Source organism: Nicotiana tabacum, chromosome 4, assembly GCF_000715075.1.
Source record: "Nicotiana tabacum cultivar K326 chromosome 4, ASM71507v2, whole genome shotgun sequence".
Taxonomy (NCBI): domain Eukaryota; kingdom Viridiplantae; phylum Streptophyta; class Magnoliopsida; order Solanales; family Solanaceae; genus Nicotiana; species Nicotiana tabacum.
In genome coordinates, this window is record NC_134083.1 from 60,510,988 (window position 1) to 60,520,916 (window position 9,929).

Sequence of the window (9,929 nt, forward strand, 5' to 3'; positions counted from 1 at the left end):
AGTTGGCTATAGTGAATTTGCTTTAGTACGCATGCTAGCTAGGTAGCTTAGTTATGACTATTAATTAGAGTTTTCATGTCTTTCGACCTTCTACATTCTTTTAGGCATTACGTGAAATACCATATGAATCTTTATCTGTGCTCAAAAACTTTTGTTGGTGTAACCGTGTAAGGGGAAACTTCCAATATATTTTTAGTAGCTGTAAATAAAGAAAGTTAAGCAATACCAAAGCGGATGGACAAAAACGTTCCGCGGTATATAGTACTTTTTTCTAACTTTGCAAAAAGAAACAACAAAATTTCCAAGGTGTTCCATTAGATTTTTTGTAGCTGTAAAAAAGTTATAGAATGACTAAAGTGGATGGAAAAAATTCGGCGGTAGTACGTACTTCTTTCTAACTTTTCAAAAAGAGAGACTGTAACAAATTTTCCAAAGTGTGTAATGTTGCATCCGTAATGATTTTGAGATTAGCTGCAAAAATATTACTGTAGTTTATCTAAATTTGAGTATCTCCTACAATATTGTAAAATTAAACTCAACATCTCAACGCAGGAAAAATTACACATCAAAAGCTAGTTACTAAGGATTCAAATCCCATAGCTTATAATGGACCATACCAAATCACCACCGCGCTACGCATGGCATCACCATCCAAGGCACGGTGGGCACAGAAGGTGGTGGATGGCTTTGATACCACTGATATAACCCAAGAGATACCACAGCTCAAAAACTAACTATATTCATTCCCACACGCCTGTTATGGTAGCCTAAGAGCTGTCCAAAATGAAGATACATTCAAAGATTTCGAGAAATTTCATAAAGATATTTTCATCATTGTCATGTTGAGGCATTGGCATGAGCAAGAAAGCAGACAAGAGAAAATAAGAAGAACGGGCTTTATCATATTCAGTCGGAAGAGTTTAGGTAATACTTTCAAAGTGACTCTCGACGGGAGAATTCAGGCTATTTAGGAATTGAGGTTGGAATGCCCAAGTTTATATGAACCCACATCAGCACATTACTGTTGGGATATACTGTTAACCATGTGGTTGAGACATAGTATTTTGTTTAATTCTTTATGGAATAATTGTTTATTTTATTTATTCAATTCAATAAAGTACCTTTTTAAATAGATCATTTGTTACATGTGTGTCCTTTTAAGTTATGTAGTAGATAATTTAGTGTATGGAGTCTTAGCTCATGCACAATGCACAGAAAATTAAATTGTCGGTTCACATAATTAATAAACTATGTTCACAATCAAAGATATTATTGGACAAAATATCTTGATGATTGTAGCATAACATTATAGTATAATTTGTCTTGATTATGGGAGTGGTTTTACTCCAACTTCTTGTGCTAGTATACTTAGTGTATATTGAACGGACCAAGTAAAGAAAAGATATTTTTGTACTGAATATATATAAAATATTTTCTCTAATTCATTAAAATAAGCTTATACTCCTAATTTTGATATAATTATTATGATCAATGTGATTTGTTTATTGTTTTGATTTATCAAAAGGTATAACTCTATTCAGAGTTAGTGTATGCCTAATAGATTGGACAATAACGAATAACATTTGTGAAATAATAATTAGTTGATAGAATCCATGACTCGATTTTGTGTTTGATGATACCCCTTTCATGTAAGCTTATAAGTTTTTATGTGAAAATCCGGCTGGTGAATTTTATATCCGTCACATGAAATAGTTTAAGCGGAATTATAAAGGATTTAATTAGTTTATTAAATTAAATTTTTAGTGATTTAATTTAATTAACTGGTATTTGGGATCTTAACACAGGGAGTTAAAATAAGTTTTAGTGAATTTTCGAAATTCATATTGAGGAGATCAATTGCAGTTTTTTAGTGGAATAAACTGCAATTAATTATAGTAAAAATTAATTCATACAAAATTTTGAATTAATATTATAATTAGTAGCCTCTTATTATTTCTGTGGTCCCTGCTATACCTAGTAAAAAACTGGACTGACTTGGGTAAAAAGTGACTTGGGAGAAAAGTCATCTGGTAGAGTTAGAGTAGGATTCTACTTGTGCAAGTAGAATCCTATACGTTTTTTAGAGCCTTATTTTGGTTGAAAACGTGTCTACTTAAGGAAGACAATTTTTACCCAATAACTCATCTTTTAGAGTCGTATTGTTCTTGGCCACTCAAAGCATATTCGTCCAAGGTATTACCAGGATCATAGCAGAAGACTGCAGCCCTGGATTCTTGCTGTGTGGAGAACCTTTGCAACGATTTCAAGAGGTTAGTGGTTTCTAATCTCGTAATTGTATCATTGTCTAGTTTACATGTATTTGATGCCTGATTTGTATGCTTGCTTCCGCTGCTCATGTTCTAACAATTGGTATCAGATGTCGTCTTACATCTAACTAGATAATGTAATACAGTATGATTAGAGTAATATTAAAACGTGTTATTTAATGATACATGTTTGGTATGATTATTCTATGTCAAAAACGTGATTGTTTTTATTAGTATTTTAATTATGTTATTATGGATTAATATACATATGCATAAACAGTAGTGTTATATTTAATGATAATCTGTTCAATTATGTTTTTGTTGAATAACGTGACTGTTTTCAAGAGAGTTCAAGCGTGACTATTTTTCATAATTAAGTTTATGGATTAACAATGTTGTTTTAATAAAAATGTGGATGTTTTGAATGCTATTAGTTCTGAAATTATGAATTAATATATGTAATTATGAACGGTGGCGTTTTTAAACGGGTGAAGAATATTTTTTTTACAATTCTGTTTGAACACAGTTTTTATTAAAAAATAATAAAAAATATTATTTTGAGTTCTGAAATCATGAATTAACATACATAAGCATATTATGTGATTTGAACGAGTCAAAATAATTAAAACCCTTAAAAACGCCAAAAACAGAATACTACAAATAGGTCATAAATTTGGAATTCTGAAATTCTGTCGAACTCCGATTGACCTCAAATTTGGTAGGTTCATCGAAAACGAGCCAGTGAGCAATACATGATTTTTGGCCATTTTTCTATTTTCTGAGAAAAAATTATAAAAAGAATTTTTTTAAAAGAAATCAGTGATGGTAGGGTTCAATTCTCATGATTTCCAATCATGTTTTACAGTAATATAATGAATTTATATGTTGACATAGGTCTTCTTCCACATCGGATAACTTCATTATAAATGATTACTGTAGTTTTTCCTCTAGTTATTTGATTACTTGTATTAACTCTCTAATTGAGTTACATGTTGATTCAATGAAACTAGAGTTTATAAAAGTGATATTTACCTATCTTAAATTAACAGTTTACTCTCCATCTGAGTTGGTCCTATTTTAATATATGGGGTAAATATCTTACATAACTCATATATTTTGCATGAATAGTTAAGTTTTCCTAACAAATCTAATTATTCAATGAGCATGGTTATATGTGTAATGTGTTATTTTGAATTTAATTATTCTAAATACATAACTAATGATCTATTTAATGTGAATATCTCTCAGATTAACCATGTCTTCATTCAACCCACTTACCTCAATTTTGAACCAAAACAAGTTAGAAGGATCGAATTATGTTAACTGGAAAAGAAGCCTTGATATTGTCCTAACTGCTGAAGGTTACAAATTTGTAATCACTGAGGAGTGCCCAGAAAAACCTGAAAATGCTACCGATGATCAGGGTAAGGCCTATGACAAATGGGTCAAGGCTGATGAGATGACGCGATGTTACATTCTTGCCTCTATGGTGAATGTTTTGCAACATCAGCATCAGTTTATGGGGTCTGCTTATGACATGCTCGAAAGTCTCAAAGAGATATTCGGTGAGCAAAATCGTGCGGCTAAGCAGACAGCCATAAAAGCCCTTTTGAACACCAAGATGGCTGAAGGATCATCGGTCAGGGACTATGTTCTGAAGATGATGAGTCTTCTAAATGAACTGGAGGTCCTTGGAGCTGTGATTGATAAGGAATCTCAAGTTGAGATGGTCCTGCAGACTCTGCCTGACAGTTTTCAATAATTTTGCTTGAACTATAATATGAAAAAAATGGATTTGTCACTGGTGAAATTGTTGAATGAGCTGCAAGCGGCAGAATCTATTATCAAACAGCAAGCTCCAGTTGTGGCACTCAATGTTGAGAAAGCTTCGGTTTCTAAGTCTAAAGGCGGTAAGAAAAAGAAGAAGGCTCAAAAGGTTTTGGTACCTGGAGGTGCGGCTGGTGTGAAAAAACACAAAGGAAAGTGCTATCATTGCAAGCAACCTGGGCATCACAAAAAATAATGCCCTGCCTATCTGGCAAAGTTGAATAAGCAAGGTAATTCAAATTTAAATGTCGTTAAAACTTGTTTAGCGGCTGTCTCTACCATGTTTTGGTATGTAGATTTAGGAGTCACTAATCATATATGCACTTCTTTGCAGGGGTTTCAGGAAACGCGAAGACTAAGTGAGAATGAAGTTTGTATTTTTCAAGCCAATGGCGAGCCAGCACCATCTTTAGCATTAGGAGATATTAGAGTTTCGTTTAGTAGTGATAGAGTTTTAGTTTTGAAAGATGTTCTTTGTGTACCTTCTATTAGAAGAAATTTGATTTCGGTTTCGAAAATAATGGATGCTGGTTATAATATTTATTTTGCTAATAACACTGTTGTTATTAAGTTTAATAAACGTTTTATCTACACTGCTACTAGAGTACATGACCTTTTTATTCTTGATATATCTCCTAATGTGCTACAACAACCAAAAAAATTAAATAACATTAATCTGCCACATAAAAAAAAATATTTCTGAATTGAGCCAAACTTATTTGTGGCACTTACGCCTAGGTCATATAAATCTAAATAGGATTTCGAGATTGGTCTCTGATGGACCTTTCTTCATACAAAATTTTGAATTAATATTATAATTAGTAGCCTCTTATTATTTCTGTGGTCCCTGCTATACCTAGTAAAAAACTGGACTGACTTGGGTAAAAAGTGACTTGGGAGAAAAGTCATCTGGTAGAGTTAGAGTAGGATTCTACTTGTGCAAGTAGAATCCTATACGTTTTTTAGAGCCTTATTTTGGTTGAAAACGTGTCTACTTAAGGAAGACAATTTTTACCCAATAACTCATCTTTTAGAGTCGTATTGTTCTTGGCCACTCAAAGCATATTCGTCCAAGGTATTACCAGGATCATAGCAGAAGACTGCAGCCCTGGATTCTTGCTGTGTGGAGAACCTTTGCAACGATTTCAAGAGGTTAGTGGTTTCTAATCTCGTAATTGTATCATTGTCTAGTTTACATGTATTTGATGCCTGATTTGTATGCTTGCTTCCGCTGCTCATGTTCTAACAATTGGTATCAGATGTCGTCTTACATCTAACTAGATAATGTAATACAGTATGATTAGAGTAATATTAAAACGTGTTATTTAATGATACATGTTTGGTATGATTATTCTATGTCAAAAACGTGATTGTTTTTATTAGTATTTTAATTATGTTATTATGGATTAATATACATATGCATAAACAGTAGTGTTATATTTAATGATAATCTGTTCAATTATGTTTTTGTTGAATAACGTGACTGTTTTCAAGAGAGTTCAAGCGTGACTATTTTTCATAATTAAGTTTATGGATTAACAATGTTGTTTTAATAAAAATGTGGATGTTTTGAATGCTATTAGTTCTGAAATTATGAATTAATATATGTAATTATGAACGGTGGCGTTTTTAAACGGGTGAAGAATATTTTTTTTACAATTCTGTTTGAACACAGTTTTTATTAAAAAATAATAAAAAATATTATTTTGAGTTCTGAAATCATGAATTAACATACATAAGCATATTATGTGATTTGAACGAGTCAAAATAATTAAAACCCTTAAAAACGCCAAAAACAGAATACTACAAATAGGTCATAAATTTGGAATTCTGAAATTCTGTCGAACTCCGATTGACCTCAAATTTGGTAGGTTCATCGAAAACGAGCCAGTGAGCAATACATGATTTTTGGCCATTTTTCTATTTTCTGAGAAAAAATTATAAAAAGAATTTTTTTAAAAGAAATCAGTGATGGTAGGGTTCAATTCTCATGATTTCCAATCATGTTTTACAGTAATATAATGAATTTATATGTTGACATAGGTCTTCTTCCACATCGGATAACTTCATTATAAATGATTACTGTAGTTTTTCCTCTAGTTATTTGATTACTTGTATTAACTCTCTAATTGAGTTACATGTTGATTCAATGAAACTAGAGTTTATAAAAGTGATATTTACCTATCTTAAATTAACAGTTTACTCTCCATCTGAGTTGGTCCTATTTTAATATATGGGGTAAATATCTTACATAACTCATATATTTTGCATGAATAGTTAAGTTTTCCTAACAAATCTAATTATTCAATGAGCATGGTTATATGTGTAATGTGTTATTTTGAATTTAATTATTCTAAATACATAACTAATGATCTATTTAATGTGAATATCTCTCAGATTAACCATGTCTTCATTCAACCCACTTACCTCAATTTTGAACCAAAACAAGTTAGAAGGATCGAATTATGTTAACTGGAAAAGAAGCCTTGATATTGTCCTAACTGCTGAAGGTTACAAATTTGTAATCACTGAGGAGTGCCCAGAAAAACCTGAAAATGCTACCGATGATCAGGGTAAGGCCTATGACAAATGGGTCAAGGCTGATGAGATGACGCGATGTTACATTCTTGCCTCTATGGTGAATGTTTTGCAACATCAGCATCAGTTTATGGGGTCTGCTTATGACATGCTCGAAAGTCTCAAAGAGATATTCGGTGAGCAAAATCGTGCGGCTAAGCAGACAGCCATAAAAGCCCTTTTGAACACCAAGATGGCTGAAGGATCATCGGTCAGGGACTATGTTCTGAAGATGATGAGTCTTCTAAATGAACTGGAGGTCCTTGGAGCTGTGATTGATAAGGAATCTCAAGTTGAGATGGTCCTGCAGACTCTGCCTGACAGTTTTCAATAATTTTGCTTGAACTATAATATGAAAAAAATGGATTTGTCACTGGTGAAATTGTTGAATGAGCTGCAAGCGGCAGAATCTATTATCAAACAGCAAGCTCCAGTTGTGGCACTCAATGTTGAGAAAGCTTCGGTTTCTAAGTCTAAAGGCGGTAAGAAAAAGAAGAAGGCTCAAAAGGTTTTGGTACCTGGAGGTGCGGCTGGTGTGAAAAAACACAAAGGAAAGTGCTATCATTGCAAGCAACCTGGGCATCACAAAAAATAATGCCCTGCCTATCTGGCAAAGTTGAATAAGCAAGGTAATTCAAATTTAAATGTCGTTAAAACTTGTTTAGCGGCTGTCTCTACCATGTTTTGGTATGTAGATTTAGGAGTCACTAATCATATATGCACTTCTTTGCAGGGGTTTCAGGAAACGCGAAGACTAAGTGAGAATGAAGTTTGTATTTTTCAAGCCAATGGCGAGCCAGCACCATCTTTAGCATTAGGAGATATTAGAGTTTCGTTTAGTAGTGATAGAGTTTTAGTTTTGAAAGATGTTCTTTGTGTACCTTCTATTAGAAGAAATTTGATTTCGGTTTCGAAAATAATGGATGCTGGTTATAATATTTATTTTGCTAATAACACTGTTGTTATTAAGTTTAATAAACGTTTTATCTACACTGCTACTAGAGTACATGACCTTTTTATTCTTGATATATCTCCTAATGTGCTACAACAACCAAAAAAATTAAATAACATTAATCTGCCACATAAAAAAAAATATTTCTGAATTGAGCCAAACTTATTTGTGGCACTTACGCCTAGGTCATATAAATCTAAATAGGATTTCGAGATTGGTCTCTGATGGACCTTTGAGTTCATTGAAAGTGGAGTCACTGCTAACATGCGAATCTTGTTTAGAAGGTAAAATGACCAAGAGACATTTTCCCTCAAAAAGAAATAGAGCCAGCGATAAGTTAGAATTTATTTACTCTAATTTGTGTGACCCTATGAATATACAAGCAAGAGGTGGTTTTGAGTATTTTGTGACTTTCACAGATGATTACTCAAAATATGGTTACATTTATCTGTTGCGCCGTAAGTCTAAATGCTTTGAGAAATTCAAAGAATTTAAGACGAAAACGGAGAAACGACATGATAAATATATCAAAACATTGCGATCTGATCGTGGTGGTGAATACCTTTCTGCGAAATTCATTAAATATTTATCAGATTATGGAATTACATCTCAATTATCTGCTCCACGAACACCACAACAAAATGGTGTGGCAGAAAGAAGAAATAGGACCCTTATGGAAATGGTTAGATCAATTTTAAGTTATTTCAATATGCCTTCTTCCTTTTGGGGATATGCTTTAGAAACAACAAATTACATTCTAAATTTGGTTCCTTCAAAGTCAGTACCTTCATGTAATGACTCGGCCGGTCTTTTTGAGTATTACAGCTCCATTCCCCCATTTACTGCTCAAATTATGCCTTACAGATGATTTATGACTTATCGGGTTAGTTGGTTCGGGTCCGTAAGGAATTTGGAATGAAATAAGTCACTTAGTCTCATAATTTAAAATTTTAAGTTAGAAAAGTTAACCGGAGGTAGATTTATGTGTAAATGATCTTGAATTTGAATTTTGGTGATTTTGGACACGTGTCCGGAAAATTATTTGGAGGTCCGTAGTATAATTAGGCTTGAAATGTCGAAAGTTGAATTTTTGGAAAGTTTGACCGGGGGGTTGACTTTTTGATATTGGGGTCGAAATCCGATTCTAAAAATTTGAATAGGTCTGTTATTTTATTTATGACTTGTGTGCAAAATTTGAGGTCAATCGGACGTAATTTGATAGGTTTCAGAGTCGTTTGTAGAAATTGGAAATTTCAAAGTTCATTAGGCTTCAATTGGGGTATGATTCGTGATTTTAGCATTGTTTGAGGTTATTTGAGGGTTCGACTAAGTTCTTATGATGTTTTAGGACTTGTTGGTATATTTGGTTAAGGTCCCGAGGGGCTCGGATGAGTTTCGGATGGTTAACGGATCAAAAATTGGACTTAAACAGCTGCTGGAATTTTCTGATATCTGTATCGGATTTCCTTATACGCGATCGCGTGAATGCGCCTGCGATCGCGTAGGCTTAGTTGGTCAGTAGAGGTTTTGTGCTTCATGATCGCTTGGGGATATCCGCGATCGCGTAAGGTTAATTGAGGGCTGCTGAGTTTTGTGCTTCGCGATCGTGTAGCTTTGATATTTTGTGACTCACGAACGCGTGAAGAAGGTCGCATTCGCGTAGAGTAAGTGGAGCGGAGGTAGAAGTCACGCGTTTTGTGCTTCGCGATCGCGTGGACGAGTCCGCGATCGCGTAGATCTGTGATGTTGTACATCGCGATCGCGTGGGAAAGTCTGCGATCGCGTAGGGTTAAATCTGGGCTGTGGAAAACTGTTCTTCGCGATCGCGTGGGAATGTCCGCGATCGCGTAAAGCAAATGACTGGGCAGAGAGTTTAAGTTCTGAAAATGGGCTTCCATTTTTAACGATTTAGAGTTCGGATTGAGGCAATATTTGGGAGATTTTCAAAGGAATAATGGGGTAAGTATTCTTAACTCAATATTGGTTAAATTATCCGAATCCATGGTTGTTTTTATCATTTAATTGGTGAATTAAATTGGAAAATTTTGAAAACCCTCTTGGATAAATTTGAGGATTTGAGGGCCGAATTGTTATCGAAATTTAATAATTTTGGTATGGTTAGACTCGTGGTTGAATGGGCATTCATATTTTGTAACTTTTGTCGGGTTCCGAGATATGGGCCCCACGGGCGATTTTTTATGTAAATTTTGGATTTTTATGGAAAATTAGCATCTTCTTATGGAAGTAATTTCAATAAATTTTATTCACTGAATCGAATTATTTGTGGCTAGATTCGAGGTGTTTGG